Source organism: Oryx dammah, unplaced genomic scaffold, assembly GCF_014754425.2.
Source record: "Oryx dammah isolate SB20612 unplaced genomic scaffold, SCBI_Odam_1.1 HiC_scaffold_2, whole genome shotgun sequence".
Lineage (NCBI taxonomy): Eukaryota > Metazoa > Chordata > Mammalia > Artiodactyla > Bovidae > Oryx > Oryx dammah.
The window spans coordinates 155724707-155733439 of record NW_024070186.1 but is presented as its reverse complement, the minus strand read 5'-3'; the positions used below and the strand labels follow the sequence as shown (position 1 = coordinate 155733439).

Here is an 8733-nt window from a genome sequence, read left to right as displayed (position 1 = left end):
GCTGGTCTTGCCTTAAGTAGCAAAGCCAAAGGGAACCTTTGAGACCTCCACTGTGAAAAAGTCTTGGGGACCCCACGGGTAACTGTCAGCCCCACTGGGGCCCAGCCCAAGGCTGACGCCCCCTCCCTTGAAGAAGCTGCTTCTTCTGCATGGCCTCTCTCTGAGGTGTGTCAAGATCTGTGCCAGTGTGTCTGTCTCGGATCGGATGCCATCCTCTCTCCCGTGTCTGTCTCCAGTTTTCTGTCAGTTGCTCTGTGTCTCTGTCTCTCCATCTATGCCTCTCTGTGTGAGTGTGCGTGTACATCTGTGCGCGCGGACGTGTCTGTCTGCCTGCATCTCCCTCTTGCCGTCTTCGAATCTGTCTCTGAACCTTCGTCTCTTTCTGCCTCTGTGTCTGCCGTCCCTTCCTCTGGCCCCGGCTTCTCACGGGTGCTATGACTCTGGCTCTGGCTGACGAACTTGCCTCGGCCGGCTGTCTCACCTGGCGTGGGTGAGTGCAAGTGTCTGTGTGTCTGTCCGTGTGCCTGCCTTTCGCTCGTCTACTCTCTCAGGAAGGTCCCGTGCTTGGCGGGCAGCGTGGGGCAAGAGGGTCCTCGGTAGGGCGAAGGGGCGGGGCTGACGCTCTCCGGTTAGCGCGCTGGTAGCTCCGGTTCCATTTGGGCACCGGGCAGATACCGGGCAGAATGGGTACTCCAGGCCCCGGCTGGGCTGTGCCTAGGCCCGCAGGAGGCTCAGAGGACCGCGGGCCGCGGGCAGCGGCAGGCCCCCGAAGCCAGACACCTCCTGGGCCACGTGGTCCTGAGCAGAGAACAGGATGGGCGGGGGGGGGGGGGGGGCGCTGAAGCAGGCGGGCCTGGATAGGCCCAGGGTGGGAGAGCGCCGAGACCTCCTCGACCCACACCCCAACCCCAAGCCCCGGCACGCACGCATGCCCAGGCGCCCGCCTGGGGTGCCGGAAGCCCTCCGGGCCGCGGGTTGGGCCAGGCGGGTGCTGGCCAGGGGTGGCGGTGCACAGGGGCGGGGCGGCATCGGCCGGCCACGGGCTGCCGACCCTGGCCAGGCGGAGTCGGTCGCGGGTCGTGCGGCTCAGGTACAGTGCAAGGCCCGTTAAGACGTGCGGCCGGCTGGCCCAACCGGAAGACAGGTCTGAGCGAAAGGGAGGCGCAGAGCAGGGCTTTTAGGACGCCTGGTGGTAGCCGCCTCCGTCTATGGCCATACCACCCTGAAGGCGCCTGATCTCGGAAGCTAAGCAGGGTCGGGACGGGTTAGTACTTGGATGGGAGACCGCCTGGGAATACCGGCTACTGTAGGCGTTTTCTTTCCCCTCTCCTTCAGCCCCCGGCCCCCCGGCGCGGCTGGCGCCTCAAGCCCCACCTGCGCCTGGCCCCTAGCACCCCACCGCGCTCAGAGCGGTCGCCCGCCTTCCAGCTGGCGGCCCTCGCAGGCAGCGGCGTCCCAACTCTTGGGTCCCCGCAGCCCCAGCCCCTCCCCGGGTGGGTGGCCGGGCCCGACTCCCGCCGCAGACCTGGGTTGCCTCGGCGCGGCCAGCGAGCCCCTCCGCATTCAGCTTCCAAGAACCCAGATGACCATCTTGTCTCTGTCTGAGGCTTCCTTGGCAAGCCTCAGGCAATCCCCGAGGCTGCCCCACCCCCAACCCCAGCACCATCCTCGCAGGCACACACACCCCGCCTCTGAGATAGGTCAAGAGCCGGAAACCCCAGGTAATAGAGACGGAGAAAGAGGGAGAGACAGACAGCAAGAGGACCACACAGGCTTTCCATTCCCCGACCTCCACACACTACCCCCTCCATTCTGGGTATCCACCCAGCCCCCAGTCGACCCGACCACACCCTAGCCCACCGACACACTCACACACACACTCACACTCTGGCCTGGGGGCGGGGTCTGAGTCTTGCCTAAGGTAGCCAAGCCGAAAGGGACCTTGGAGACCTCGCCTGCTAAGAAGTCTTGGGGACCCCACAGGTGACTGCCAGCCCCAGGGCACCACATCCTGCCGGGGCCTGGCCCAAGGCTGACGCCCCCTCCCTTGGGGAAGCTGCTACTTCCACATGGCCTCTGCGTTGTGTCACCATCTGTTTCAGTGTGTCTGTCTCGGATCAGATGCCATCCTCTCTCCCATGTCTATCTCCCATTTTCCGTCTCTCTGTCACTCGCTCTGTGTCTCCCTGTCTCTGTCTCTACCTCCGTATGTGTGTGTGTGTACACGTGTGTGCGCACATGTCTGTCTGCCTGTGAAAGGTTGTTGCTGAATGAAAAGACGCTGGAATTCTTGGCCTCAGGAGGAGAAGAATTCAATTTGGGGCCATAGACGAGGCTTGATCGCTCAGAGCATTTGTGTAATAAAGCTTTAATAAGTATAAAAGAGGTAGAGAAAGCTTCTGACAGGCATAAGAAGGGGATTTTTCAGCTGGATGTTATATAGTCACTAGCAGACTTTTAATGAAAGAAAGCAAAGTCTTAAAACTCAGAATGGCACCAGGCCCCTCATCCATAAAATGCATTTTGGGATAATCTCAGCACCACCTGGTTCATCCCGGGCCATAAAACGATTGACTTGAAACTTGTAGAAGGGCAGATTACTATACAAATAGTTTCTTTTACATAGATTAGGGGAACAATATCAGAGTATAACATACTGGTCTGTCAAGTAGGTTCTGAGCCATTAGGCAGAACCGACTTGAAGACAGAGTCTGGCGTAAATGCATAGTACATTAACATAGCTTAAGACAAACATTTCCATAAGAAAAATGCATTGGTTAACTCAAGGTTTTGAGAATAGTTAACTTCAGGTGAAACCAGGTGCCATTATGGCAACACAGTATTTTAAGAGAAAGCTCCTTTTAAATTGGAATAGAGAAGGAAAAAAATATTGCTAGTTTGTTTCCTCCTGCCACACTTGCAGGCTATTTCCTCCGTTTGGAGACCCCTGGCCTTCCTGCCTGTTACTCTCTCACCTGCATCTCCCTCTCGCCCTGCATCTCCCTCTCGCCGTCTTCGAGTCTGTCTCTGAACCTTCGTCTCTTTCTGCCTGTGTCTCCTGACACCCAGCCTCCCATCCCTTCCTCTGGCCTGGGCTCTCACAGGTGCTCTGGACCTGGCTCTGGCTGACAAGCTTGCGGCAGCCGGCTGTCTCACTTCGCGTGGGTGTGTGCGAGTGTCTGTGTGTCTGTCCAACTGCCTGCCTGTCGCTCCTCTGCTCTCTCAGGAAAGTCCTCTGCTTGGCGGGTGGCGTAGGGGGAAGGAGGGCCTCGGTAGGGTGAAGGGGCGGGGCTGACGCGCTCTGTTCGACCTAGCTTGTGGATCCCGGTGGGTTAGAGCACCGGGTAGGTGCCTGGGCAGGATGGGCACTCAGGGCCCCGGCTAGGCTGCGCCTAGGCCTGCAGGAGGCTTGGGGGACCATGGGTGGCGGGCAGCAGTGGGCCCCAAAGCCACACAACTCTGAGGCCAAGTGGCCCTGAGCAGCGAACCGGATGGGGGTTGGGCTCAGCCCATCGGGGGCCTGGCTCCAGAAGCCCAGGGTTGGAAAGCGCCTAGACCTCTGCAGCCCTCAACCCAACCCCCCAGCCCCTGCACGCACGCCCGGCCGGCCGCTCGTGGTCCCAGAAGCCCTCCGGGCCCCAGGCCGGGCCAGGCAGGTGCTGGCCACGGATGGTAGTGTGCAGGGATGGGGCGGCTTCCGTCGGCCGCTGGGCTGCCGGCCCTGCCTGGCCGGAGTCTGGTCGCAGGTCGTGCGGCGCATGTACAGAGCTTGGTCCGGGGAGAAGTGCGCCCGGCTCTCCCGACAGGCAGGCCAGAACCAAAGCGAGGCACAGCACAGGGCTCTTAGGTGCCTGGCAGCAGCCGCCTCTGTCTACAACCATACCACGCTGAACATGCCCGATCTCGTCTGATCTCAGAAGTTAAGAAGGGTCGGGACTGGTTAGTAATTGGATGAGAGACCCCTTGGCAATACAGGGTGCTGTCATCTTTTTGCCTCCCCTCTCCTTTAGCCCCCGGCCCCCAGGCGTGGTTGACGCCGCCAACCCCACGTGCCTCTGACCATGGCACCCCACCACACTCAGAGTCGTCGCCTGCCTTTAGGTTGGCCAGCCGGCCGGCCAGCCAGCCAGCCGGCGGGCCTCTCAGGCACCGGCGTCAAAACTGTTGGGTCCCTGCAGCCCCTGCTCCTCCCTGGGTGGGTGGCAGGGCCCTGGCTCCAGACGAAGACCTGGGTTGCCTCCAGGCGGCACGCAAGCCCCTTCGCATTCAGCTTCCAGGAACCCAGATGACCATCCAGTCTCTGTCTGAGGCTCCCTTGGCAAGCCCCAGGCAATCCCAGAGGCTGCCCCATCCCCAGCCCAACCCCTAATCCCAGCCCCATCCTCGCACTGGACAGCATACTCTGGCGCAACACACTCACACCCAGAGAAACATACACACACCAACCGGCGCCTAGACAGGTCAAGAGCAGGAAACCCCAGGTAATGGAGATGGAGAAAGAGGAGAGAAGCATCAAGAGGATCACACAAGGCTTCCCATCCCCCAACCTCCACACACTCCCCTCTCCTTTCTGGGTATCCACCCAGCCCCCAGTCAACCCGACCACACCCTCGCCCACACTCACCCTCTGGCCTGGGGATGGGGTCTGGGTCTTGCCTAAGGTAGCCAAGCCGAAGGGAAGCTTTGAGACCTAGGCTGCGAAGAAGCCTTAGGGACGCCATGGGTGACTGCCAGCCCCAGGGCACCGGGTTCAGCCGGACACCCGCCCAAGGCTGACACCCCTCCCTTGGGAAAGCATGGCCTCTCTCTGAGGTGTGTCACGGTCTGTGCCAGTGGGTCTGTCTGTGATCAGATGCCATCCTCTTTCCCGTGTCTGTCTCCTGTTTTCCATCTGTCAGTCGCTCTGTGTCTCCCTCTGTCTGTCTATGCCTGCCTGTGTGTGTGTCTGTGTGCATGTGTGTGTGTGTGCACACGTCTGTCTCCCTCTCGCCATCTTTGAGTCTGTCTCTGAACCTTCGTTTCTTTCTGGCTTTTTGTCTCCTGACACCAGGCCTCCCGTCCCTTCCTCTTGTCCCAGCCTCTCACAGGTGCTATGACTCTGGCTCTGGCTGACAAATGTGCTCTGGCTGGCTGTCTCACTTGGCGTGAGTGCATGCGAGTGTCTGTGTGTCTGTCCGTGTGCCTGCCTGTCACTCATCTGCACTCTCAGGAAGGTCCTGTGCTTGGCAGCCGGCGTGGGGCAAGGGGGGGCCTCCATAGGGCGAAGAGGCGGGACTGACGCTCCTAGGTGGACCACGCTGGTGGCTCCCCGTACATTTGGGAACCGGGCAGGTGCCCGGCAGGAAGGGCACTCCGGACGCCGCTGGGCTGCGCCTAGGCCGGCAGGAGGCTCACAAAACCTTGGGCCGCAGTCAGCTGCGGGCCACCAAGCCAGACACCTCGCGGCCTCGTGGCCCTGAGCAGCGAATGGGAGAGGGGGTGGAGCCGCCTAGCGGGGGCTGGCCTGCAGAGGCCCAGCGTGGGAGAGTGCCCAGATTTCCGTGCCCCTCACCCTACCCCCCAGCCCACACAGGCGCGCATGCCCAGCCACCCGCTTGGGGTCCGGGAAGCCCTCCAGCCCGCGGACCGGGCCAGACGGATGCTGGTCGGGGGTGGTGGTGTTGCGGGGCGGGGCAGCATTGGCCGACCACCGGGCTGCTGACCCTGGCAGGCCGGATTCCGGTCGCAGGTCGTGCAGCTCAAGTACAGCGTGCGGCCCGTGGAGAGGTGCGGCCAGCTGGCCCGATTGGCAGGCAGGTCTGAGCGAAAGGGAGACGCAGCATAGGGCTCTTTAGGGCGGCAGCCACCTCCGTCTACGGCCATACCACCCTTAACGCGACCGATCTCGTCTGATCTCCAAAACGAAGCAGGGTCAGAACTGGTTATTACTTGGATGGGAGACCGCCTGGAAATACCGGGTGCTGTAGGCTTTTTGCCTCCCCTCTCCTTTAGCCCTCAGCTCCTGGCGCGGCTACCTCCATAAGCTCCACCTGCACCCCACTGCGCTCAGAGCCTTCGCCTGCCTTCCAGCCAGCGGCCCTCGCAGGCAGCGGCGTCCCAAGTTTTGGATCCCCGAGCCACAGCCCCTCCCCGGGTGGGTGGCTGGGGCTCCAACTCCTGACGCGCGGCCCGTGAGCCACTCTGTAAGCCATTCGGCTTACAGGAAACCAGATGACCTTCTGGTCTCCCTCCGAGGCTCTCTTGGCACGCCTCAGGCAATCCAGGAGGCTGCCCCACCCCTAGCCGCACCCCCATCCCCATCCTCACACAGGACCGCATACTCTGGCGCGCACGCACTCACACCCAGAGAAACACACACACACACCAACCGGCGCCAAGACAGGTCAAGAGCCGGAAACCCCAGGTAAGGGAGATGGAGAAAGTGAGAGAGAGAGACATCAAGAGGACCACACAGGCCTCCCACCCCCGCCTCCACACCCTTCCCCCTCCATTCTCGGTATCCACCCGGCCCCCAGTCGACCGACCACACCCTCGACCTCGGACACACTCACACACACACACTCTCACACACTCACCCTCTGGACTGGGGGCGGGAGCTGGGTCTTGCCTTAGGTAGCCAAGAGACCTCGTCTGCGAAGATATCTTGGGGACCCCACAGGTAACTGCCAGCCCAGGGCACCACGTCCAGCTGGGCCCGGCCCAAGGCTGATGCGCCCTCCCTTGGGGAAGTTGCTTCATCCGCATGGCCTCTCTCTGAGGTGTGTCACAGTCTTTGCCAGTGTGTCTGTCTCGGATCAGATGCCATCCTCTCCCGTGTCTGTCTCCCGTTTTCCGTCTGTCAGGCACTGTGTCTCCCTCTCTCTGTCTATGCCTCCCTGTGTGTGTGTGCTCACGCGTGTCTGTCTCCCTCTCGCCATCCTCGAGTCTGTCTCTGAACCTTCGTCTCTTTCTGGCTCTGTGTCTCCTGACACCCGGCTCCCTATCCCTTCCTCTGGCCCTGGCCTCTCACAGGTGCTATGATTCTGGCTCTTGCTGACGAACTTGCTCCGGCCGGCTGTCTCACATGGCGTGAGTGTGTGCGCGGGTCTGTTTGTCTGTCCATGTGCCTGCCGGTCGATCGTCTGCTCTCTCAGTTGCGGGCGGTGTGGGGCAAGGGGGACCTCGGTAAGGCGAAGGGCCGGGGCTGACGCTCTCCAGCCGAACGCGCTGGTGGCTCCTCATGCGTTTGGGCACCGGGCAGATACCGGGCAGGACAGGCCCTCCAGGCCCCGGCTGGGCTGCGCCTAGGCCCGCAGGAGGCTCAGAGGACCGCGGGCCGCGGGCAGCTGCGGGCCGCCAAGCCAGACACCTCCGGGGCCAAGTGGCCCTGAGCAGCGAATGGGATGGTGGGGGGCGGAGCCGCCTAGCGGGGGCGGGCCTGGAGAGGCCCAGGCTGGGAGAGCACGGAGACCTCCGCGCCCCTCACCCAAGCCCCCGGCCCCGACACGCACACCCAGCCTCCCGCTCTGTGTCCCAGAAGCCCTCCGGCCCGGGTGCTGGCCAGGGGTAGAAGTGTGCGGGGGCGAGGCGGCTTCGGCCGACCGCCGGGCTGCCGGCCCTGTCTGGATGGAGTCCATTCGCGGGTCGGGCGGCGCATGTACAGCGCGCGGTCCCGGGAGAAGTGCGCCCGGCTCTCCCGACTGGCAGGCGGGTCAGAGCGAAAGGGAAGCGCAGCGCTGGGGTCTTAGGGCGCCTGGCGGCAGCCGTCTCCACCTATAACCATACCACCCTGAACACGCCCGATCTCCTCTGATCTCCCAAGCGAAGCAGGGTCGGGCCTGTTTAATACTTGGATGGGAGACCGCTTGGGATTACCGCGTGCTGTCGTCTTTTTGCCCCCTCTCTCCTTTAGCCCCTGGCCACCAGGCACTGTTGGCGCCGCACACCCCACCTGCCCCTGTCCTCTGGCACCCCACAACACTCAGAGCCATCGCCTGTCGAGTCATATAGGTATTCCTGAAGCATTTGGTTGGAGTCACTAACAATTTGTTGAGGGGCTCACTGCAAAATGGAGGAAAATATAGAAAATGCATTCAAATGGTACTCAGTTGGCCGTATTTACTGTAAATTAAAGACAACTTGTCTGAAATAACATGACTGAGCACAATTAAGTATCAGAACCCAAGCACCCACCTCACACAACTTCTGTAACAGCTCCAGTTTGCACCGAATTGAGCAAATGCTTTCTGAAAATGTGGACTGAAAAAGGATGCCAAAACACTCGCTCTGAAAAGTTGGGGATTAGTGACAGTTCATAATGGAACCTAAGGAAATAATGCCAAGTTAAGACGAAAAAGCTGGAAACAAGATTGCCAGGAGAAATATCAATAATCTCAGATATGCAGATGGCACCACCCTTATGGAAGAAAGTGAAGAGGAACTAAAGAGCCTCTTGATAAAAGTGAAAGAGGAGAGTGAAAAAGCTGGCTTAAAGCTCAACATTCAGAAACTAAGATCATGGCATCCAGTCCCATCACTTCATGGCAAATAGATGGGGAAACAGTGGAGACCGGGGCTGACTATTTTTCTGGGCTCCAAAATCACTGCAGATGATGATTGCAGCCATGAAATTAAAAGATGCTTACTCCTTGGAAGGGAAGGGAAGTTATGACCAACCTAGATAGCATATTAGAAAGCAGAGACACTACATTGTCAACAGAGGTCCGTCTAGTCGAGGCTATGGTTTTTCCAGTG

At 60.6% G+C, this 8733-nt stretch overlaps 1 pseudogene; it reads left to right on the top strand.

Moving 5' to 3' along the window:
* Positions 1–1204: 1204 nt before the first annotated feature.
* On the top strand, positions 1205–1313 carry LOC120860079 (annotated as a pseudogene).
* Positions 1314–8733: the final 7420 nt, after the last annotated feature.